The 24,318-nt window shown below is 40.3% G+C and overlaps 1 protein-coding gene across 1 annotated transcript in view; it reads right to left on the bottom strand.

Annotated features, from left to right (window-relative positions):
- The window catches only part of LOC306644542 (uncharacterized protein), a gene marked incomplete at its 5' end in the record, with an annotated part of 118,028 nt that overhangs the window by 30,396 nt on the left and 63,314 nt on the right, over positions 1–24,318 (bottom strand). The window lies entirely within an intron of this gene.

Here is a 24,318-nt window from a genome sequence, read left to right as displayed (position 1 = left end):
CTCTCTTACCCTGCAGGGAGACACTCTGTTTGCTTAATAAACTCCCTTATGTGATTTCCCAGGTCCGGCGTGGTTTTCGTGGGATTCCTTACATTGGGGGCTCACAGTTATCAGAGGTCCTGTGATATCTAAATCTGATTATAGAGCAAGGTCTGCCCCAGACCACTCTTTGCCCAAGTAGGTCTGTACTGGAGTATGTTCCAAGCTTCTCACTGAGGCGAGCAAGGGAACTGCAGCCTATTCCAAACCTACAGGAAGTACATGCGCAGCTTGGTATGGTGGGAGGGTACTGGACTGGGTGCTGGTAGACTCAAGGACGGGTTCTGAAGTCCTTCCAGTGCTTCTTGTCCCACTGAGTTCCTCTTCTACCCCAAACCTCGCCCAGCGGGGCCTCCTTGTTTTCCACTTAGCATCTCGGATTCCAGGAACTTGTTCTACATGCACCTCCCACCTAACCCTCATGGTCTAGAGCAGCCTGGCCCTCTTAGTCTGTTTGGGAGCAGAGCACTTAGCATCGATGTCAGAGCTATTGCCAGTAGTTTCCAAAGGGAAACTTGATGTTGGGCCTAGAGAAACTTCTAACTAAGAAGAGGGGATGAATTGTCCTGGTCATATTAGCATGAGATTTTTTTTTTTAAATTGTAAACAAATGGGATACATGTTGTTTCTCTGTTTGTACATGGCATAAAGGCATACCATTTGTGTAATCATAAATTTACATAGGGTAATGTTGTTTGATTCATTCTGTTATTTTTTTCCCTTCCCCCCACCCCTCCCACCAGCATGAGATATTTTTGACCCTTTTTTTTAAATGAAGTGGACACTTCTTTTTTAAAGAGGAATAAACATCACATTGACCTTTGAGGACTTTATTTGTCCCCAGTTTTGAAGGTCCTCTTCCCACATTCAATCTACATTTTGTGAAAACTGTTTTCTACTTTTTCTAGGAAAATGGTCGGTCCCTGCCATGGTTATCCACAAAATGTCAGCAATGTGAGTAAATGTTAGCAAAGTAGCTGTTTTCTGCTTCAGATAAATCCTGCCTGCTCTTTTCTCTCCTTTCTCCACACATTGGCAAATTTCTAAGAAAAAAAAAATTCGGAATTCTTATTCTAAGAAAAGAAGAACTCAAAATTTCCTAAACATCTGATACATGTAAAAGTCTCCTTGAGATTCATTTAGTATCAAACTGTTGAGTTTTTTTCTGCCAAAATGACTTAACTCATCTCCCTACTGACCAGTCATCTCAAAAAGCAACTTTTATTATTTCAAAACAATTTTCATGATTTCACCACCTGCCTCAGAAACCTCTAACAGTGTGTCATATCTGCAGGGCAAAGCCAAGTGCCTCACCCTGGCATTCAAAGCCCTCAGACATGAGTTTTGTTGTTGTTGTTGTGTTGTTGTTTTTCTGTGTTGGGGATCAGACCCAGGGCTTCTCACATGTGAGGCAAACATTCTACCACTAACTCACACCCCCAGCCCCAGGTCTTATTTCCTACTAGTTCTCTAAAGGAACTCTTAGTTCAAGACAGAAAGATCTCACTGTTTCTACAAAATATCTGACATATTTCTGATACCTGTCATTTCTCCTTTGTTTCTGTTTGCCTAAAGTTGTAACTAAGTATCTAACTCTAGTCCTACCCCTTCCATAATTGAAGGCCACAGAGTCTGTTACACCTATGAAATCTGTTCCTACCTACTTCCCTTTTTGGTGTGTTCTCTCATACCAGAACTTGTTTTTGTTTTTCGGTTTTTGTTTTGTTTTGTTTTGTACCAGGAAGTGAACCCAGGGGCTTATTCACTGAGATACATCCCCAGCCCTTTATATGCTTTATTTTGAGACAGGGTGTCACTAAGTTGCTAGGATCTCGCTAAGTTGCCGAGGCTGGCTTTGAACTTGTGATCCTCCTACCTTAGCCTCCCAACGGATCTTGTATTTTTGACTTTTTTTTTTTTTTATTCCACTAATGTACCTATTTACATTTGATGTTTGAGATCAAGGATCACATCTGTGATATTTGCTCGTTTCAATTGATTGACAGTTAAAAGATAAAAACACTTTGCTTCTCCTTCTTTTCCCACAACCTTCCCTACACTTTTATCATGAACCATTTTTGTTCCAAAAGGCCAATATTTTTCTTTCTGGTTGAAATTTGTATGGAATTCCAGGTCTCAGCACTGGAAGGGATCTCTCCATGAGAAAAAGGGATGCTCTCTCTTGGCATACTGGCTTGTCTCTCCATGACTTCCACCTTTGATCTGGCAAGGTCTTCTCCAGGAGCTTGAGTGTAAGTACTCTGGCTCACTGTGAACAAACACAAAAGGCCTTCCCTGGGGTCACCTTCACACAAAATGGATGGGTTTTGCTAACCACTAAGGGAAGCCAAAAGGGAAACAAACACAAAGAAGAAAATTGAAAACAGACTTCTGCATTATAAATGTGGAGAGCTTCTAGCCTGAGCTTAAGCCCGGGGTTCTCAGACCTGTTTTATTCCACAAGTCATCTACATTGCCTACCATCTGCTCCCAAATAAAGACAGCAAAAGTTTTAGGCATAAAGACTTGGGTTTACCTTTCCTAGTCCCAGAATCATCTCAAGCTGAAGGGTAGTGTTTTATAGCCTGCTGCTTACTTGTTGGCCATATGTCCTATACTCTCTCTCTCTCCACAAAGTGCTCATGTGTAAAATGAGGATAGTTATAAAGTCGAGGTGAGGATCCACCTAGGCAAAGCCGTGAGCATATGGAAAACACTCGGCAATCACTGTTCATCATTACTGCAGGTGCGAGACTGACCCGGGGGACAGTGGGGTAAGGCGGAGAGCAAGTTGGGAAGGAGAAAAAGAGATCTCAGTTTCAACCCCAATACCCATACCTCCACCTAGGCCCTTTCATCTCCTCTTTCTAGTTTCCTGTCTTCTAGAGGAAGACATGCCTCTCAGGCACAAGGGCCATCCTCAGGAGCGCGGCTTCACCAGTCCAAACAACACTTATGTCTCAGCACGGTGCAATAATGGTCATACTCAGCCAAACAACAGAGCAGCCCATTCTGTGTGGTTCTCCTCTACCGCCCCACAGCCTTGATATTCTTCCATGTTTTACTTTCAAGCTGCCTCTCCTCGCCTACAACTGTTCTGCCACATCGCCTTGCTCTTAACTCAAGATGGAAGACAGGGAATCTCTCTTTGCCTTATTTCAGAAGAGCCGCCAACATCGTTCAAACAGATCACCTCTTTTTAAAAAATATTTTTAGTTGTAGACAGACACAATTCTTTTATTTATTTTTGTATGTGGTGCTGAGGATCAAACCCAGTGCATCACATGTGCTAGGCAAGTGCTCTACCACTGAGCCAGAAGCCCTCACAGATCACCTCTTGACCTTAATAAAATCCTTGATCCTCTCTGAGTCTCAGTTTCCCTATCTGTAGGTAAGTGGATTTGACTCTTAAGGTCTACAACCCCTTCCAACCAAAGTAGAGAGACATTGGGGCTAAATAGGTAGACCGGAGCCTTTCTGCGGAAGTTCTGAGTTCTGGATTAGGGCATCGACTCAGTCTCCTATTGAGCAGGGAGCCACAGAAGGGAGTTGAGCAAGGACATGATGTGATTGGTTTTTTGTTCGTTTTTTGTTGTTGTTGTTGTTTGTTTGTTTGTTTTGTTTTTCTTTTTTCCCATGGGAGATGGAACCCAGGGGCTCTTCACCACTGAACCATGTCACCAATTTTTAAAATTTTTGAGACAGGGTCTCCCTAAACTGCCCAGGTTGGCCTCAAATTTGCAATCCTCCTGCCTCAGCCTCTTGAGTAGCTGGGATTACAGGTGTGTGCCACCACGCCTGGCTAACTTTCAACTTCTTAAGATCTCTTATGTATATGTATGTTGGAGGAAAAAGATTCCTTATGTTCGACGACTCTTAACTATAAATGATTGTGACAGCAGTTGGATTGAACCCAGGGCCTCGAGCACATTAGGCAAGCATCTGTGCTACACCCAGGGCCTACAGCTATAATTTAGATAGTGAAAAAAGGGACAGAACTTGTCAAGCTTTGGAGGAATATTAAATGATAATATTTAACCAACATAAGTCAAATCAAACTAATATGAGAATAGGTACTGCAGAAGCCATCGTAAAAGGATTAATGAAGAAAATTTAATTCTCTTAAATATAAAACTAAGAATAAGTAACTGTGAGAACTGTGGTTTCAGACAGATGTGGTATGGTAAGTGACAAAAATCAAGAAGATGGCAGAAGAGTAAATATGCTGAATTCTCATCCCGAATCACATAGGGTCAACTGATACAGTAAATAGTGGAATTAAATTTTTAACATGGTCATAATTCCCAATGTTTCTCATAATTTTTTAAAAAAAAATTTAGGAACTAATAACTTTCATGGGGAAGAAACATTTTTCTAAGCAATTCTTATTTCTATTCAATTTCTTTTACCTCTATTAAATGCAAGTATAAAGTTATTGGTTTCTGTTTTAAAATAGCATGTAGAATATGATTCTTATTTTTTGCCTGCCAATCTTTCTTTCTCTCACTTTATCTGTATTTATTCGTCTACCTACCTATTTATCTTCCTATGTCTTAGATGCACATAGAATTTTTAAAAAAAATTTTTAGTTTTAGATGGACACAATACCTTTATTTTATTTATTCATTTTATGTTGTGCTGAGAATTGAACCCAGTGCCTCACACGTGCAAGGCAAACGCTCTACTACTGAGCCATGATCCAAACTCTAGAATGTTTTAACAGATCTTCAACAATTGTCATTTGTTGTGGGCCTGAATGGTGGAATATATTTTTTTACTTCTGTGTTTTAATAAGGAACATGTATAATTTTAATTTTACTGTATTGGAGCTCAAATCCAGGGCCTTATGCATGTTAGGCAAGCACTTTACCACTGAGCTACATCCCAGCTGTTTGTTTGTTTGTTTGTTTGTTTGTTTTTTTCCCTAGAGACAGGGTCTCATTTGTAAGGTGCCCATGTTGGTCTTGAATTTTTTTAAAAAATATTTTTAGTTGTACATGGACACGATACCTTTATTTTGTTTATTTTGTTTATTTGTTTATTTGTTTACATGGGGCTGGAGATCGAATCCAGGGCCTCTCACGTGCTAGGCAAGTGCTCTATCACTGAGCCACAACCTCAGCCCTGGTCTCGAATTTTTGATCATTCTTCCTCAGCCTCCTGAGTAACTAGGATTATAGGGATGTGCCACTGCACCCAGCTGGGTCATGTATAATTTTGATAAAATATATCAACTCTGTAAAAACTAAATTTTGTTGTTGTTGTTGTTTTTAACTAAGGAATTTCCCTGCTTTCTTCTGGAAATATTTTGTAACTATGCACAAGTGAAAATGAATACCTGCCCCCATACCTAAGCAATAATAGGACTTATGTTCCAAGTTTTTGATTTTAGTATAATTATGAAGAGAGGTAGTTAACTGTGTAGTTGTGAAATCAATATCCACACCTCTCATCATACATTTTCCAGAAAGCAATATTTTAAGATCCTATTCTCATTTTCTTTTTGTCAAAGGCAATTTTAACCTCACTAACAAATACATTTAAAAATAGATAGGGAATATTTTATCCTCATTTCATAGGTGAGTAAACAGCGTCCAAGGTAATAGACCTAAATAGTGGCAGAGCAGGGACCAGAACCTAAATGTTCTAATTTTCAGACCAGATGTTCCCAGAGAAAGACTGTTATTGTTATTTTCCCCTTGTTGAATATGACCAGTTTTCATGGCAATAAGATAACCCACACATACCCAGCAGAGTCATTGGTTCATAGAATTTTAGGCTTGCAAGGGACCTCAGGGACTGTCTTCTGTGCAAATTCTGCAGAGGGGCCTCAGCAGCCTCCTCTCTCAGCCCAAACTGTGCCTCCAGGCTGCCATTGCAGTCCAAATCCCTTTTCCCCCCTCTTATCTGCTTTACATATTAATGTTCCACATAAGACTGCCTCTGAAAAACAGACATGGCTTCCACAAATAGGTTTAACATCACTGATAGCCTAATCTTACAGAAATAGCGAGGTGATTTAATATAATTGTGGCAAAGTGAGGACGTTTTAAGAAGTACCAACCAAATCACAGGAGAATAAGCAATCTTGGACCAAGCTTATTTTGGGACTGTGATTTCATTCCATTTAGGAGCAGCTGTTTTTCTGAATTCACACTTCTCCTTTTTTTTTTTTTTTTTTTTTTTCCTAAACCACTAGCTCACCAACCCAAGTGCACAGACTGCACAAATCTTACGTGGTCAAGAAATTGTAGGTTTGATACATGAACAAGAAGCAGAGAAAATTTTCAAACATTTTGCTTTATCACATTTCATGTTCTAGCTCTGAACGTCATCAAACCAGGAGCATCTGGCTGCAATTAAAAAATATGGATCCAGTTAAAAGTAGCAGGAACATTCTTCATTAGACATGAATATCACTATGTTTCTGAGGTTGATGAATTTGGCTGAATGCAAGATATAGGCAATATAACAATTTATATTTATTAAGTGCTTTACAGATAATAATGAGCAATGTAGTATTTGGTCCACTAAGATGGGCACAAGCTTTAGAATGATATATACCCAGTGTCTTTCAGCATTTGGGAAACCTCAAGCAAGTCCACTTAGCCCACTGTAGACAGTTTTGTCATCTGTGAAATGGAACTATTATGAGGAATAGGTGTAATGTCACAGGGTCTTACTCAAGAAATTTTAATTTCCTTTCCTTCTCCTTCTTGGAACTTTAAGTGTAAGTGACATTTTATTAATTGAACTCTATTTTAAATACACAAGAGTAAAAGCCATAATATATGGTAAATTATTTCTTTTATTTCATCTTCAAATCTGAAGGTTAGTTTTGCTGGGTATAGGAGTCTTGGTTGGCAACTGTGTTCTTTCAGAGCTTGAAATATGTTGTTCCAGGCCCTTCAAGCTTTAGAGTTTGGGCTGAGAAATCTGCTGATATCCATATTGGTTTCCCCCTATATGTAATCTGATGCTTTTCTCTTGAAGCCTTTAAAATCCTATCTTTATTTTGTATGTGACGCATTTTCATTATAATGTGACTTGGTGTGGATCTGTTGTGATTTTGTGCATTTGGTGTTCTGTAAGCCTCTTGTATTTGATTTTCCACTTCATTCTTCAGGTTTGGGAAGTTTTCTGATATTATTTCATTGAATAGGTTGTTCATTCCTTTGATTTGTATCTCTGTGCCTTCCTCAATCCTGATAACTCTTAAATTTGGTCTTTTCATGATGTCCCATAGTTCTTGGAGGTTCTCTTCATGATTTCTTACCATCTTCTCTGTTTCGGTGAATTTATTTTCAAGATTCAATATTTTGTCTTCATTGTCTGAGGTTCTGTCTTCCAAGTGGTCTAATGTGTTGGTGATGCTTTTCATTGAGTTTTTTATTTGGTTTATTGTTTCCTTCATTTCAAGGATTTCCTTTTTTTTTTTTTTTTTTTTTTTTTTTTGAGAATCTCTATCTCTTTGTTGAAATGATCTTTTCAACTGCTCTTTCAACTGCTTATTGGTGTGATCATGCATTGCCTGCATTTGCTCTCTTATCTCATCCTTTGCTTCATGAATCATTTTAACCATGTATAATCTGAAGTCTTTTTCTGACATTTCTTCTACCATACCATCACCGGATTCTATTAATACAGAATCTAGGTTTGTTTGGATCATTTTCTTCTCTTGTGTTTTCATGTTGTTGATATATCTTCCCCTCTAGCAGTGCAGATCTGGGGTACTGCAGTTTCCCCCTATAGGCTTATAGTGAAACTATAGGTTTCCAAAAACTTTTCTTTAAGGGGGAGATCAATATTAGCAGTGCCCGGTTCAGACAGTACGCAACCTAAAACTAAATAGCCCCTACAAGGACGTTAACAATATTGTCATAATAAACAGAATGAGTTCAATTATTATCTTCAGTATAACAAATAGATTTGCAATAAGGTCTACAGTTTCTAAAGAAGGACAAAAAAGATGTGGAGGGATGCAGAATGTAGCTGTTAATGGGATAAGAAAAGAATATATAGAAGTTCTAGATCATAGAAAGAGTGATAGTGTAATCAAACGAAGTTGATTGTTAGAATGGGAAAAGGGAGAAAGAAACTGAGGGAACAGGTAAACAAAGGATAAGAGAGTGAGAAAAGTAAAGAAATAAAAACTTAAAATTTTTCAATAAAGATAAAAAAAAAGAAAATCTACACTATAACAGTTCTGTAGTATTCAAACCTCCCAGTGTTCAGTAGCCTGATGCATGAGAGGTACCTAACAATGAGCTTCCAGTCTCCAGCAGGCATCTCAGGATGAGATATGCCCCACCTAGAGATGGGAGATACAGCTTCCAGGATTATCCAATATGGCTGCTCTGGCTTCCAAATGTATTGGCAAATGGGGAGCTGCAGCTACGGGTGTGAGTATGGTTGGCTGGAGGTCCTGGAGGTGGGGTATGGTTGGTGTGGTTGCGGGATCCTGGAGGTGGGGTGCAATCAGTCAGTCTGGCGGTCCTGGTGGCGAGGAGCTGACAGTCGATGTGAGGGCCCCGGAGGCTGAGGGATCCTGGAGACGGGGCTCAGTCAGTCCAGCCAGGGGACCTACAAGTCCTGGCTGTTGTCTCAAAATGGTGGCAGCCACATGTAACCAAACCTGCAGGTACAGTGACAGTGAACTTCCAGGCAACAGCAGGCAGCTGGTGCTCCATTGGCAGTCTGTGGTCAGTCTGCTGACTGCTGCCAGATGATCAGAGGTGAACCTTGGGCAGTGGGTGATGGATAAGTGTAAGGCAGGTGATGGACAGGCAAGAGGCAGGCAAATGGCGGATGATAGGCGCCAGACAGTGAGCAATCTGCATTCAAAAAGTAGTTGATATGCTGGCGGACTGCAAGTGATCGCAGTAGACAAATGGGATAAACAGCAGGGGATTGATAAGCCGCAAAAACTGTCTCACCAAGAAACAGATATCCTCTGCTTGAAACCCGAGTTATGGAGCAACAAGAAACTCAGCCTCCCTCTAGTCCGCCATCTTGGGTGTCCGCAAATTATTTCTTTAACAAAGAACTATTTTGCAATTGAATCAATGCTAGTCATCAATATATTGAGAGGAAAAGGTTCCTGAGCCAATAACCAGGAGACCTTGGCTCTCGTCTCTGTTCTGCTATACTTAAGTGGAACTTCATGAAATAACTATTTTTATAGGTCACAATGGCTGAATGGATTTTTGGTGCTGGATAAACTATAACCTCTTTGAGATCATTTCCTCATCCATTAGATTAACTTTCCTCCTTCTTTAGATCAACTTGGGTAACTGTATTCATTCACTGAAGAAACAATTTGCATATCCTATTATGTGGCAGGCATTGTTTTAGGTGATGACCAGATAGTGAGGAACATGACATTGCTTACCTTATGCATCTATTCAATAAAGGAGACGTAAGATAAGAAAATAAAGTTACTGTTAATATAATTTGTTCAGGTAGGGCTGGGGAGATAGCTCAGTTGGTAGAGTGCTTGCCTTGCAAGCACAAGGCCCTGGGTTTGATCCCTGGCACCGCAAAAAAAAAAAAAAAAAAAAAAAAAAAATTGTTCAGGTAATGATAAAGTATTTGGTGAGTAGCTGATCTCTCAGTTTTTCTTCAACTGTAAAGATGATAAAACACCAGGCCAATCTTGTAATAAAGTCTAATTATTTTTCTTACAGAATTAGTTTAATACAAGATATGCCTATAGATAAATTTGCACCTTCCTTAAGGTAGAAAGAAGTCCTACCACAGTAGGAGATTTGAAAGAGAACCTTTAAAAAATCTTAAATAAAAGAATTCAGGGGATCATACTGGGAAATATGTTAGGCTGCATGTGTGAAAGTTGTCAGAACCAAATGGAGTCGCTTGTGTCAAACAAACAAATTGTGAAAAGCCAGAATGTTATGATGGAGAGAACCTCATACACATAAACTGATAAAAAGAATGATCACAAAAGACTACCAGAACAACAACCTTGCATTAAGGCCACCGCAACAGTACACGAAGAGTACTTCTACAGGGATGTCTGTCCAATAGCTGCCTGTTCAACCTTGGTCTGGAACTGCCCTTGTTATTAATCTTTGTGGCAAAGGATATTTGTTTCAAAACAACTTATGCAATTCTCCTCATTTTGCCTTTAAAAGTTCCCCTTTACCCTGTCACATTTGAATATTCCCATGATTTTCCTGGCATGCATGGAAATGCTCCTTGTTGTTTTTCCAGATAAATGTCATTATATTGTAGAGAGACTATCTCCGTTTATTATTTAGATTGACATGTCTAAACCCAGAAAGATCCAATAACCGCTTAAGAATAAGGGGTTTGGGCTGGGGTTGTAGCTCAATGGCAGACCGCTTGCCTAGCATGTGTGAGGCACTGGGTTCGATTCTCAGCACCACATATAAATACATGAATAAAATAGAGATCTATCGACATCTAAAAAAGTATTAAAAAAAAAGAAAGAAAGAAAGAAAGAAAAAAGAATAAGGGGTTTATTTTTCTCATGAATCCAGAGTCAAACCCAGTTGCTCCAGGGCCTGTCTGGCACCACAGTGCAGGCAGGGCAGGCTGCTACAGCCATCTTTATCATAGACATTTTTCCTCTTTGCCTGTTGCTTCATGGCTGCAACATGGCAGGTGGGAAGGCCTTCTGCAATATTGCACCAATGTTTCAAGCAGAAAGACAGTAGAAGGAAAAGAGTAAAACAACTGCCAACTTAATTCTCCTCCTTTTAAAGAGCATTTCCAGGAGCCCCACCCAGCAATTTCCTCTTGCAACTCATTAGGCAGAACAAGACCACCCCTACATTTTTTCAGCTGGGCACGTGCCTACCCTAAACAAATTCAAGATTATGTTACTAGGAGAAGGGTGAGGATGAACACTGGCTAAGAGATCTGGCAGTATCTACCACAAGATGGACAGACTTCTCTAAGAAATATGATTCTGGACATCTGTAAGACCAACATTTAGCAAGGAAGATCATCACTAAAAGAAAATTTTGATGTGAATCTTATGTGGCAAACTTTGTTTGACATACAAATGACCTCCGATTCCCTACTCCAAGTTCTACCTCCCATGGATCTGTTTGCTCAAGTTCCATTTGTTATTATGAACTAAAGTAAATCCCACTTGTGATATCAACTCCAGGGCTTGGTTTGAATAAATACGGAAGCATCCCATTTATCTTAAATGATTTTCTATTTTATTCCTTCCACATAAGATGTAATGAGACTTATAAACAAATAAAACCAAAGGATGAAGTAAATAGCTAAGGAGTCATGTTGAGAGAGAAGCACGAGAAAATAAAATCCAAGAGAGGCGAAAGACACATGAAGACACAGAGGACTGTGGAATTATGATAGTATTATGCCAAACCTTAGAACTGAAGGTGTGGGCATCCATTCATTACCTTCTGAACTCTAGCAAACTAAACATTTTCATAATGTCTGGTTAACGTGTTTAATGAAATTCACTGTCCAAATAAAAATGACCTATAATGAATACACAGGTGTGTACCAAGTTTGATGGATGGGTGATTGTCAAAGGTTCCTGCAGGCAAAATCCCGTCTTGGTGTTCAGAGATGCTCTGGAGCAGAAAGGCAGGTACTGGTGTAGAGGTGGGTGCAAGGCTGCCCTGCATGAAACTGTGGAAGCTGTGGGCCTGGTGTCTGCAGCAGTAGCTGGCGATGTGAAGTAATGCTTTAGCGGCTCTCAATCCACAGACCAGCCCTTCTGAACCAGACTTTCTTGACTAAAGCCTGGGAATACACATTAACAGATTCCCTGGTCATTCTTACAGACTTTGAAGTTTCGAGAATCACAGCTCTACGTTAGTATTTGTCAGACACTGGTCCTGACCTGCCATATCACAATCCTTTGAGGAGTTTTAAAAATTAAGTAATGGACAGTGTGGAATTGAAAATTATGTCTTCTGGTAAAAACCTAAGAGTGTAGGTATTTGGCATACCATATTTCACCACATAATTGTCACAGGTTTTATGCCAATTATTTTTATTTTTTATTTTTGCAAAAGAGTTGGGTATAAACATTGTGTGAAGATTTTTTTTTTCAATTGTGCCAGTATTACTTAAAAATATTTATTACTAAACTGTCTTTGGTGCAAGATTAGGATACATGGAATAGCTATGAATATACATTAAAATTGAACAGTCCAGGGTTGGGGATATAGTTCAGTTGGTAGAATGCTTGCTTTGCAAACACAAACCCTGGGTTCAAGCCCCAGCACCACCAAAAAAAAAAAATTGAATAGTCCAAATGGAGCACATTATTTGTTATATGCAGTTCAGTGAACATTTTATCCAGTCTAAAAAAAAAGGTTAACACTTTAGTTGTTATTGATTTGTGCATCCTAGTCAAAATAATTGCACTTGAGAAACTTTTCTATAGTGTTGTGAAATATGGGTTTACAAAATTTAATCTTGTGTCCAAAAATTCTGTACTGCTATTATTAGTTTCATTATCTGATGTGCCATCTTCAGTGCCACTCATATAAGATGTTTTTAGCATTAATCCTTCAGAGCTCTAAACAAATCACACAGATCGACTTTTGGAAATACACTAACAATGTACGTGCACTGAGAATTCTGGGTTTGTGGTTCTTAGTGTAGAAGAAGACAAATGCACATCTGTATGCTGCTGGCGAGTATGTTGCTACTCTGTTTACCTTTTAAGCAGCATGACCAACAGAATGTTACTATGTGATACTGGATAAAAGGTTATAAACCAATTTTTGGACTGAAAAACGAGGGTTTGAGGATTATGCAGTGATGACGATTATGCAGCAAAATACTGTAGACACTGAGGGGTAGGTCCAAATACTTTAATAATGAGCAAAGTGATCTAGTGACCTGCTTCTAAAAAGGGATACAGCAAAGATGATGTGATGCCATTTCTAGGATTCGGTTACAAAGAGACTGACTGGCTCGCCCTCTCTTGCTCTCTCTGAGGGAAGCCTGCCACCATGTGTGATCTGCCTACAGAGAGGCTCACAGGGCAAGGAATGGAAGGCAGACTCTGACCAACATCTGGTAAGGAACTGAGGCTTTCAGATGCACCACCCACAAGGAACTGAATTCTGCAAACAAACTATGCATAAGCTTGGAAGCAGTGCATCAACAATACCCAATCACAACTTGACTGAGGCCTTGAAGGAGACCTCCAGATGCTGAGCTAAGCTGCACCTGAATTTCTGACACAAAGACTGTATAAGCAGCTGCTAATTTGAGGAGATACATTTGGTACCCAGCAAAGAAAAATTAACACAAGAATGCTTCATGCAAAAATCTTTACCAGTTTTTAACATTTTGGCCCATTAAAGAATGTCTTGATCATATGAGATTTTCATTCATGTGAAATACCCTCTTTTTTTTTTTTCTTTCCTTTCCTTTCCTGTGTATGTTGCAGGTAGGATACTGGGGATTAAACCCAGGAGTATTATGCCTCTGAGCTACATCCCCAGAACTTTTTAAAGTTTTGTTTTGAGACAATTTCATTAAGTTTCTAAGGATGGCCTTGAAATTGCAATCCTCCTGCTTTAGCCTCCGGAGTAGCTGGATTACAGGTGTGCACGGCCATGCCACACTTGGACTACTTTATTTCTTGATATTGTCTAGAAACAAAAAAAGTTACAGTGTAGCACAAAGTTTGACCAATTTTCATTGACCAATCCTAATTGACCAAGCTAGCCAGAGAGCAAATGTAAATTCCCAACATAGAGCAGGTGCTAACTAAACAGTAAGAGAAGAACTGAATTGATAGATCAGGGCTAACTGAGAGCTCCAAAGGATAAAAAATGAGACTCCACTTGGTCCAATAGGTCTGTAGTTTTCAACCGTGGCATGAATTAGAATCATGGCATGGGTTGGGGGGTGCTTGTTAAACCAGATTGCTGGTGCCCATCTTCAGAGTTTCTGATCCAGTAGTTCTGAGGTGAGGACAAAATTTGCATTTCTAACCAGTTTGGTGAAGTCAATGCTATTGTTCCAAAGACCACACTTTGAACACCTGCACACTAGGTAGTAGTTTCTGTAGTTTCCTTTTGGGAGAAAAGACTCAGGAATGGTACTTCCAGACCACTCAGAAGGCATCAGAGAAAAGCAAGGCAGAAGGGAATCAGACTGGAAGCAATTGTGAGGTTCTTGCTGAGACAATTAGGTAGTGGTATTGGGGAGCATGGAGCCTCATGACCAGGGGAAATTAAAAAGGAAATATTGAAAAGGCTGGTTAACTTCTCCACTTCTCCAAATATTACAGTTTAAACAGTCCCTCTTAGCTACCGAGGGAGAAAATAAAATTGCTGTTATTCCTAATGAAACAGTCACACAGCCAAGTACTCTGGGGATTGGAAGATGAAGTCCCATTCAGGACAGCTCTTACAAGTCAGGTGCGCTCTGAGCACTCTTTACTGCTATAATTAACTCTGCCCATTCTGTTTACCTGATAGAATTGTTTTGGAGCTTCCAGATGGCCCTGGCTTCCTCCAGGATTATCAGCAGGAGGTCCTGAAAACCATTCAAACCCTTCAGATGTAAGCCTGATCTGATTTATGCCATTTTGGAACATGGTGAAATTTTCCCTCTTGGCATTCGTCAACTCTATTTCCAAGTTGAAAATGATTCAAGAAGTCAAGAGTATGTGATTGTTTTTTTCTTGGGTTGTTTTTGAAAGACATTTATTTTCTTGATGTTCCAAAGACAGTGATGTTAACAGAGTTCTTTCCAAAACATGCAGACCTATGGAGTGGGGGTGCCGATTTCCAGGTTTGTGGCATCTATTAGCAGATGTTACAAGCAATGGCAGTGTACTAGTAAACAGAGAAGGCCTTTTTATCTGCACCTTGGCTTGCTCACTTGAAGACTTACTTCCCTTTGCATTTTCCTTATAGTTCAAACAATTCAAGAGTTCTAGTGTAGCTAAGATAATGTCTAAGTGACAATTTCATATGCCAACTTACTTTTGTAATTTGGGCCCTGGCTGCCTTCCAGTAATTTCTAATGTGATACAATGCCTCCAGGACCAGCAGCATTAGAGCATTGTTCAGAGATATTCTGGGTTTTTTAATAGGGAAAGGAGGAAGAAAAACACCTTGAGGATTAAGAGGATAGAAATTTACCCCCAAGAAATTTCCAGTCTAGCAGGGAGAGAGACATTTGTGAACAACCAATCAAATAGTCTGGTATAACATATTGGGGCTAAAACACAGGATCCCAAGTGAAAATCACACATTTTAAAACTTTTTAAAAAAACAATTAGCATAGCCGAGGGAGGTGTCACATGCCTGTAAACCCAGCAACTTGGGATGCTGAGGCAGGAGGATTGTGACTTCTGTAATATAATGCTGCCCCCCCCTCCTTTACGCAGTCATTTCCCTGCCTCCCAACTACTTGTCAGTCTGTGAACATCCTAGCTAGCTATTGGTTCATCAGTCAGCTTGCAAGTATCCTTCTCCATGATTGGTCCCCTGTTATCCCTGCGGAATTCAACTGCTTAAGGATAGCTACCCCGCCATCATTTCTCATGCTTTCTCTCTCTTATTCACTTTCTTTCTCTCTCCTCCTCACTTTTCCACTCTCTCTAGCTCATGCCCTTTCTCTTTTCCCCTGCTTTCTCTCTTACCCTGCAGGGAGACACTCTATTTGCTTGATAAACTCCCTTATGTCAATTCCCGTGTCTGGTGTGGTTTTCTGGGTTCTTACATGTTCAAAGCCAGACTCAGCAACTTAGCAAGGCCCTAAGCAACTTAGCTAAAAACATAATAAAATGTGGGGGAGGGGGGAAGTTGGGGGTGCAGCTCAGTGGTTAAGTGCCCCTGGGTTCAATCCCTGGTACAAAATTTTTTTAAAAATTAGCACAATTAATTTCCAGTATTATCACATTGGTTATTTTCCATGATAGAAACAAATAGAGACTTGGATCTGAAAAGTGAACGACCGAGGAAATTCTTTTTTTCTTTTTTACTTTTTTTTTTTTTTTTTTTTGGTGTGGGGATTGAGCCAAGGGACTCTACCACTGAGCCACATCTTTAGTCTTTTCATTTTTGAGTTTGACTCAAGATTTTGCTAAGTTGCTGAGGGTCTAAATTGCTGAGGCTGGCGATATTCCTGCCTCAGCCTCCCAAGTGGCTGGGATTACAGGCATCCTTTCCCTTAGTTAGTAATTAAACTTATTTCTTGAATAAATATTTTAACAAGCAAGTACCCTGGTTTCCCAGGATCTCTTTTCTCCCTGGCCTCCTTGGCACAAGCTTGCTTGCTATGATTGGAATATCTCCTCCAAAACTCAGGTGGAAATTTAATTGCCATTTCAATAGTATCAAGTGGTGGGAATTTGAACTCGCGCTGAGTAGGCTCGGGGAGAGCGGCTGCTCAGGGAGAGCCGCTGCTCGGGCATGGCGGCGGACACTGTAGTGGGCCCGCTCCGGGGAGTGGCGGTGGCTGACGGAGAGGAGAGTAGAGATAGCAGAATGAAGGCTGGCAGATCGGGTACCTCCACCGGGCCTCCTAGAAATTAAAAAGGCCATTGCCTACAGAAGAAAAGAATGAAACGTTTAAGAAGGCATTGACCACTGGAGATACTTCCTTAGTGGAGGAGCTCCTAGATTCTGGCATTAGTGTGCATTCCAGCTTTCGATATGGATGGACCCCTCTGATGTATGCTGCTAGCGTTGCAAATGTAGAGATGGTTCGGCTCCTTTTGGACAGAGGTGCTAATGCAAGCTTTGATAAGGCTTTTGTTTATCATGGAAGGATTTTCTTTCATCATCAAATTTGAAGCCGCCTGGAGCTCTGATGCAGTCCCTGGTAGTCCAAGCAACCCTCAGCGCTCCTCCTCCTCCTCCGGACAGACCCCCGGTGTTCAGAAGCGGTCTCTCTGAGTCCAAACAGCTCGGCCTGCAGCTCCTCCTCTGGCAACCACCTGTAACTCTGGTACAGTCACTCCGAGTCTAAGCAGCCATGCTCCTCCTCCTTCCTCTCCTCCGGGCAGGTCCCAGTGTTCAGGAGTGGTCGCTCCGAGTCCAAACAGCTCTCCTAGCATCTCCTCCTCTAGGTAGCCGCCCGGAGCCCCAGTGGTTGCTCTGAGTCCAATCACTGTACTGAGCAGCCTCCTCTACGATGCTCCCAGTTGTCCGAGTTCACTGCTCCAGCAGGTGGAGGGGTGTCTTGCCAGGCAGCTCTACTTCACAAAGTTCCATGCATTTTGGGACTACCGCCCCATCCAGGATGCCTCCCCAATGGGAGAGACTCACCAGGCTGCTTTGAGTTGGTCCCAAGTCTCTCATTATCTCCTTTTTTGAATCCTGAGTCCTGCAGCAACATGAAAAGCAGCCACCCTCTAGTCTGCCATCTTAAAAACCCCCACGGGAAATTTTAATCTACCAAAAACTGTTTGTATTCAGGCAGTGAAGCAGAGTCATATGCTTCACCACTTCATTCTCTTGAGGAAAGGGAATAGGGGAAGTAAGTTAAGAAGTGCATTGTACATAAAATAAGAGGAGGAAAGGGATCCATCCCTGATCTCATGTTTTGGTGAATTAATCTTATGAGTGAGATTTCAGGAGATTTTGTAGAATTGGAGAGTGCAAAAAATATATAGAATATTTTAAAGGTAAATAAGTCAATTAGATATACTTTCTAAAGTAGGAGGACTTTTTCTTGCTTGGTTATTGTAGCTAAGCAGACTGTTTTGATGACTGCATGTTCTGCTTGTGGCTCTGAAGAACAGATCTTGAAGTGTGTAGAGCTGCTACTTTCAAGAAATGGTGATCCAAATGTAACTTGTAAGTAAGAGTCTTACTGTTGGTTCAACATGTTGAAGATACTTTTATCATCCTGTTAAAGACTTCATAATATGAATTTTTAAAAATCATAAACAATGTTTGTTTACTTGGCCAAATACTTGATGGATGAAATTAGGTCGTAAGTTCCTAGTTCCAATTATAGGAGTACCAAGAGAAGTAGACCTTTCACTTTTACTTTTAAGAGGAATATTGTAGACATTTGGACAGAAAAGGAAGAGAGTACATCAAACAGTGATTTTCTGTGAATACACTCAAAAGAATATGATGATCGAGCTATAGAAGTAAAACATATTAAGTTCTTTCTCTGTAACAAGTTTTACACAAATAGTATGAAAGCATATTTAAATGGTTCTATTTGCCGAAGACTTTAGCAATTAATTATACATAGAAAACAAGCAACAAATGTATCTTGCATCTGTTGAAATATCTATAGTAATAAAAATGAATATTTTATGTGTCTTTATGTAAAAAAAAAAAAAAAAAGAGGTGGGAATTTTAAGAGGCTTTTAGGTCATCAGGGCTCTGTCCTCGTGAATGGATTAACCCATTAAGTCCCCACTTTTCAATTCAGTATTTCCACATAATAGACAGTGTATTAAAATTGGTTGGAAATCATAACCTAGAGTTTATGTACCCTTTATATATATTCCCATATACTTCCATATGGAAGTATGTATTTTTCAAATATTCTAATCATTCACCTGTTATTTTTCTCAAAAAAAAATAGTACTCTAAAAACTTAGTTTATTTCAAAGTTACCATATGTGGTGTATTTGGTGCTCAGTTTAAGTTTTTTAGGTGTCTCATCTCTGGGACAATGGGTCTTAACAGGTTAATGCTGGAGAGTAGATTCCTGATTAAAAGGATGAATTTGACCCTATTTCCTATCTCAGGTGTGCTTGCTTGCCCTCTGCCATGTTGCAATACAGCCTGCAAGCCCTCGCCAGATGTGGATGCCATGCTCTCATATTTCCAGACTCCAGAACTATGATCCAAATAAACCTCTATTCTTTATAAATGATCCAGTTTGTGGTGTTCTACTACAGCAACAGAAAACAGATGATGACTATACTAAACATTTGTATGCTCATTTAAGAACAAAGCATCCACCTATATAGATGATTATAATCTTTTGTTTCAACATCACCTTTGGAAAATAAAACCTCTTATTTGGGGTGCTAACAGGTATGTTCTCAAGCTAAACTAAAATATTTATTTTTTTAAGTTGCAGTATAAAACCTTTTTAGACCAAGATAATGGGAGGTATTGACTGACAAGAATGACCATACAGTTAAGCATGTTTCCTACCCAAATTATGCTGCAGAGGCTAATATTCGTGGGTCTCCCTTCTCTCTGGAAGTTTCAAGGTAAACCTGCTCCAAACAACTGTATTCAGTTCCTCAGGGGCCAACCTCCTTTATAATTTAAAGCTTATGAAATGACCAAAAGCTTTCCAAAGCATGGATTTCCCTGTGTCTTTCAGATTCTTACACTATCCATTTTCTCACGTCCATCAGACATTGAGCTCCCAGCAACCCAGTCCCACAAGTCCATTCACTCGCATGGAGTTGTTTACATCTTCTTTGAAGGTCTTTTCAGTTAACCTTTTTCCTGACCCACCCTACAATTTCCTCTGGTTTGTTATTTGACAGACTATCCAAATAATTGACCTAAGTCATTTGCTTCCTTCCTATAAAAGCTTTTTACTGCTACCACCAGGCTCTTATAGAAAGCGCGTCTGATTTTCTTTCTTTCTTTTTTTTTTTTTTTCAGCAGGGATCCAAGATTTTCTTCATTCTGGACTCTGGTACATGGTCTCCATAGTCAGTCCCTGTGTTTTGAGCTGCTTGTTCGGGGACAGGGGCAAGTATGAATACAAACTCAGCTACAGTGATGTGACATAACTTAAAGGGTTATGGAAAATAATATTCTTACAAGACAGACCCCCAAGAAAAAATGGAGGGACAGTGTGAAGAGGGAAGAGGGAGAAGAAATTGGCCAAACATTAAACCTTTCCCAGTGCACCCTCTCCCAATAACAATGGGCCTTGAGGGGATAAAAGCAAGCTTTCATCCCTTCCCAGGTTCATCCCCAGCATCTCCACCAAAAGCAAACATTTACCCCTTCCCAGCCCCAATGCATCTTGAAGGAAGGAGGCAAATACTGAATGCAGGGCCCTGAACTTTGACCTTCCCCCTTCACAAATTAGTCCTAAATGGAGTACAGCAGACATTGAAACTCTGGGAAACAATGGATCTCAGAGAAAGAAAAGCAATGGGCAAGATTTGAGTACTCATCCCTTGGGATCTGGACTCCTATCTCCCCAGTTAATAATGAGTTTCAACCTTTTTACAACTACCCTCCTAAGTTAAAGTTTTAACTAGTACAACTAACCCCTGACTATCAATACTTACGTCCACAGTCTCCAGTGAAACTGTAAAACCCAGACTCCTTCTGTAACTCAGGGGCCAGCTCCATACCCCAAAAATGCACCCGCCTCATGCCAGATGGATGGACTTCGCTGCAGAATAAAGGAAAGCTTGCTGATCCAAGGTTTGCTTCCTGTCTCCTGCCTCCGTCATTTGTGGGCCATGAGCTTACGTAATTAATCTTTGAGCACCAAGAGTAACGAGATTTAAAGCAAATAAAACATTTCAAGGGAAGGGCCTTCTAGGTCTGTTACAATTACCAGGTAAGTGTCATTCATTTCAGTCAGAGTACTGTTTGTTTCTGTGAGAAGAGCTGATTTTCTAAAATGGTTTATATACCTCTGAAAACTACTTAGAGTCCATTATTTTAATAAACCTTATTTTTATCAACATTGCAAAGGCAAAGCCAAAAGAGTACAAACTCCAAATTAGTGGATTCTGAATCTAAGGAGTGGAAGCATCACTGGCCTTACCCAAAGCAGAGATGGGGTGTATATTTTAGTTTTCTCAAGTAGCACCAAAGACTTCCTCCCATCTCCAGCCCCTGAAGCAAATCTGTTCTTTCAAACTTCGCCACTCCTTTCTCTGGACCCTGGAGTCTAGGTTATTACTCAACATTTGACCTTCTCTCTCTTGGAAAATCCCTAATGCTTAGTGCTTCTTCATATCTAAACTGTGCTCATTTCTCAAGTCAGCCTTGCTGAAGAATTTCCCAAATGTGAAACTGGCACCAAGAAGTGTTTTTAAATTGACAGATGAAACAGACACAGGAATATTACCATCAGTTCCCCAAGCTAGTTCTCCGATGATGAGGCAAGAATTTGGTAGATGACTAGATAGTCTGAGATGTAGGCTGCGGTTAACAAACTAGAGCTCTATGCACTAAATGTCCTAGTTAACCACCAGTCACAATCTGAGCCTGATAATGATAGAGATACAAATTAATAATGCCACCTCTGAGCTCTCTGACAATAGGATCTAAACATGGGCTGAATGAGATATGAATATAACCCTGAGTCCATCACTAATTATAATCTATATTAAAGATCTATTCAGTGCAATGGTTTTATGTACGTTTGTATGTTTGTATTTATGTACGTATTTTGTGGTACTGAGAGTAGAACTCAAGAGCACTTTACCACTGAGCTACACTTCCAGTCCTTTTTAATTTTTTAAATTTTGAGACAGGGTTTTGCAGAGGTTGACCTCAAATTTGCAATCCTCCTGCCTCAGCCTCCCAAACAGCTGGGACTATAGGCAAACACCACTGCACCCAGCATGGCAATGGCATTACAAGTTAGTAGAACCTTCTGCTTAAAATCAGATCATGGTGTGGATGATTCATTTCCCTCTGTTATTCCATCAGTAAAATTCTACTCTCTTCAATTTTGACAGATGACTCCTCTATTGAAATACAAATATCCCTTGAAGGGATTATACTAATCTCTTTTCAGTTGACATAAACAATTTGTATTTTAGCAAAGATTAGTACAAATGCAATACAAGCTACGGAGGCTGATGAGGGAGAAAGGGGAACACTGAAACAAAGTTTATTACATGTATAAAACTGCTTGTTGAACATGAGGTGAGACTTCTCAACTTTGTTGATGAACAACAGCAGCCTTGGAACTTGCTGGCCTTGAATCCAAGGCATGTTCTTCTTCCTTTCATTGGTTAAAAAAAAAAAAAAAAAAAATTCACATTTGCTTCATTTTCACAAAGTGCTCAGCTGTCCAACTGTCATTTTCACCTGGGACTCTCATCAACCTAGAAAAGTATAACACGCGGCCCCCTCTTTACTTTTCTCTTTTCATAAAAATCAGTAATACCAAAACTATCCCTAATGCCAGAATTGATCGGAGAGTTGCATTTTGAAAATAAAGGTAGGGAGGGCTATTTTAGATTTTCTTCTTGGCAGTCCAAAATGTCTAGCCATACCACTAATTGAATAAACAGGCAAAATGAACCCCAAAATAGCTAGTACAAAGGAAGGAAATTATAAATACTGACAGTGGCCTCGGGCCAGTTACAAAAACAGGCACTAATAGCAGCCACTCATATCTTCTTCCTGACACACATGATTATGGATGACCAATACCTCATTTCCATGTTGTTTCTAATAAGGTATACTGATGATGGTTAACTTTACACCGTAATTCTTAGGTTACAGAATATCCAAAAGATACCATTTCTAAAGTAGAAGAATTAACATTACCCAGACATGGGTCTAAGGAAGAGGACTCTAATTTCCCCTTTCAGAGAGATTCTGAGCATGTTTCCATTTGCACAAAGGATCACTGCATTCTGTTAGGTAGAAGTGTTCAGATTGCTATCATTTGGATTAAAATATGGGTTGAAGGGCGAGTATTGATGTTAAGTGGCCAAAGGGGTAGACGACGATAGCTCTGCTGAGTGCTCTTAGCACATATTCCAAACTCCAGGGTCCTCCTGTACTGCAGAAGCCAGAGAGAGAGAGTTAAAAATGGCATTTCTAGGCTGGGCATGGTGGTTCACACCTATAATCTCAATGACGCAGGAAGCTGAAGCAGGAGGATCTCGAGTTCAAAGTCAGCCTCAGCAAAAGCAAGGCACTAAGGGCTGGGGAGATAGCTCAGTCAGTAGAGTGCTTGCCTTGCAAGCACAAGGCCCTGGGTTCAATCCCCAGCACCAAAAAAAAAAAAAAAAAAAAAAAAAAAGCAAGGCACTAAGCAACTCAGTGAGACCCTGTCTCTAAATAAAATACAAAATAGGGCTGGGGATGTGGCTCAGTGGTCAAGTGCCCCTGAGTCCAAAACATGGCATTTCTGATTTCCTGATTTCTTAGTTAAGACAGTGGATTACATATGCACATGGAAATTTGCTCCCTCCTGAAATGCTACGAAAGGTATAATAATGAGATTTATTAGAAGAACAACAACAACAACAACTACTACTACTACTACTACTACTACTAAAACCTCTGGGGCTGAAAACAAGAGACAAGAAAAATATTTTGAAAGCTGGCCAGTACCAGTGAGGAAAGAAATGAATCAAGTTACATTACAAAATTTGCAAAATTTTCAAGAATTACTGGTACTAGGTAACACAGGATCTGGGATGAAAGAAACATAAGGCTGAAATAAGGACTGGATGAAAGATGTTGGAGAGACAGTAAGAACTTCAAGCTCCTTCCACACTCCACACTGCTGGGTAACTCCCCCCTATTTCCTAGCAGAGCCTGCAGGTTTGTTTGCTATGGAGGGGAGAGCAGGCAACAGAATTAGAATCTACCAGAGGGCTGGGTTCTATCCCAACAAATGGTCCAACCAGGTATCCCAGAGATGAACCTGTAAGTTGTAAGTCCTGAGGCAGGACAAAAGAAATAAGAAATAGGTAGGAAGGCGACATGAAGAAGGACAAGAAAATTTAATTCAGAAGTTCTGCATACTTTTCCAGGTCTGTCACAACCTAAGAGTCTCTCTTCCAGGCCTGCTCCTTCTAAATTCCTGGAAACCCTGTGAATCTACCTGTGCACTGTTAATTAACTACCCACTAAATCAATCATGCTAAGAGAGATACCATATCTTGAGGAACCTATCATTTAGTGTCCCGGCCCGCAGGACATCAACGGGTACCTGGAGGGGGGTGCTGGGATTGAAAGAGACAAGAGACACGAGAAATGGAGACAAGACAAATGCCTGATCAAGTCTCGTTTATTAGAAGAATTAACACAGTTAATATAAAGTACAGAAACCAATCAGAGTAAAGTGCGCGAAGGCAAGACTAGTCTCGCGCCCGAACTCCAATAAGGAAGTGTAATTGTCCAATCATGAAGCACCACGCAATCTAGTGTGATGCACCTGGTATAGTCTGACAGGTGTGTAAACAGGTAATGGCACGCCCCGCCAGCATCCGGCAGGCGCCATCTTAGCTCAGCATGAGGCACGGCAGGGGGCGTGACCATGAGTCAAAGCGCCTGACCTTGAGGCAAGGCAGGGCGCGTGACCTGCCGGCTCCGGACAATTTAGGGGATTTTTCAGTGCTAT

The sequence above is a fragment of the Sciurus vulgaris genome, assembly GCF_902686455.1.
Source record: "Sciurus vulgaris genome assembly, chromosome: 14".
In the NCBI taxonomy this organism is placed as follows: domain Eukaryota; kingdom Metazoa; phylum Chordata; class Mammalia; order Rodentia; family Sciuridae; genus Sciurus; species Sciurus vulgaris.
The sequence above is the reverse complement of the archived record's forward strand: the minus strand, read 5'-3'. Positions and strand labels throughout refer to the sequence as shown.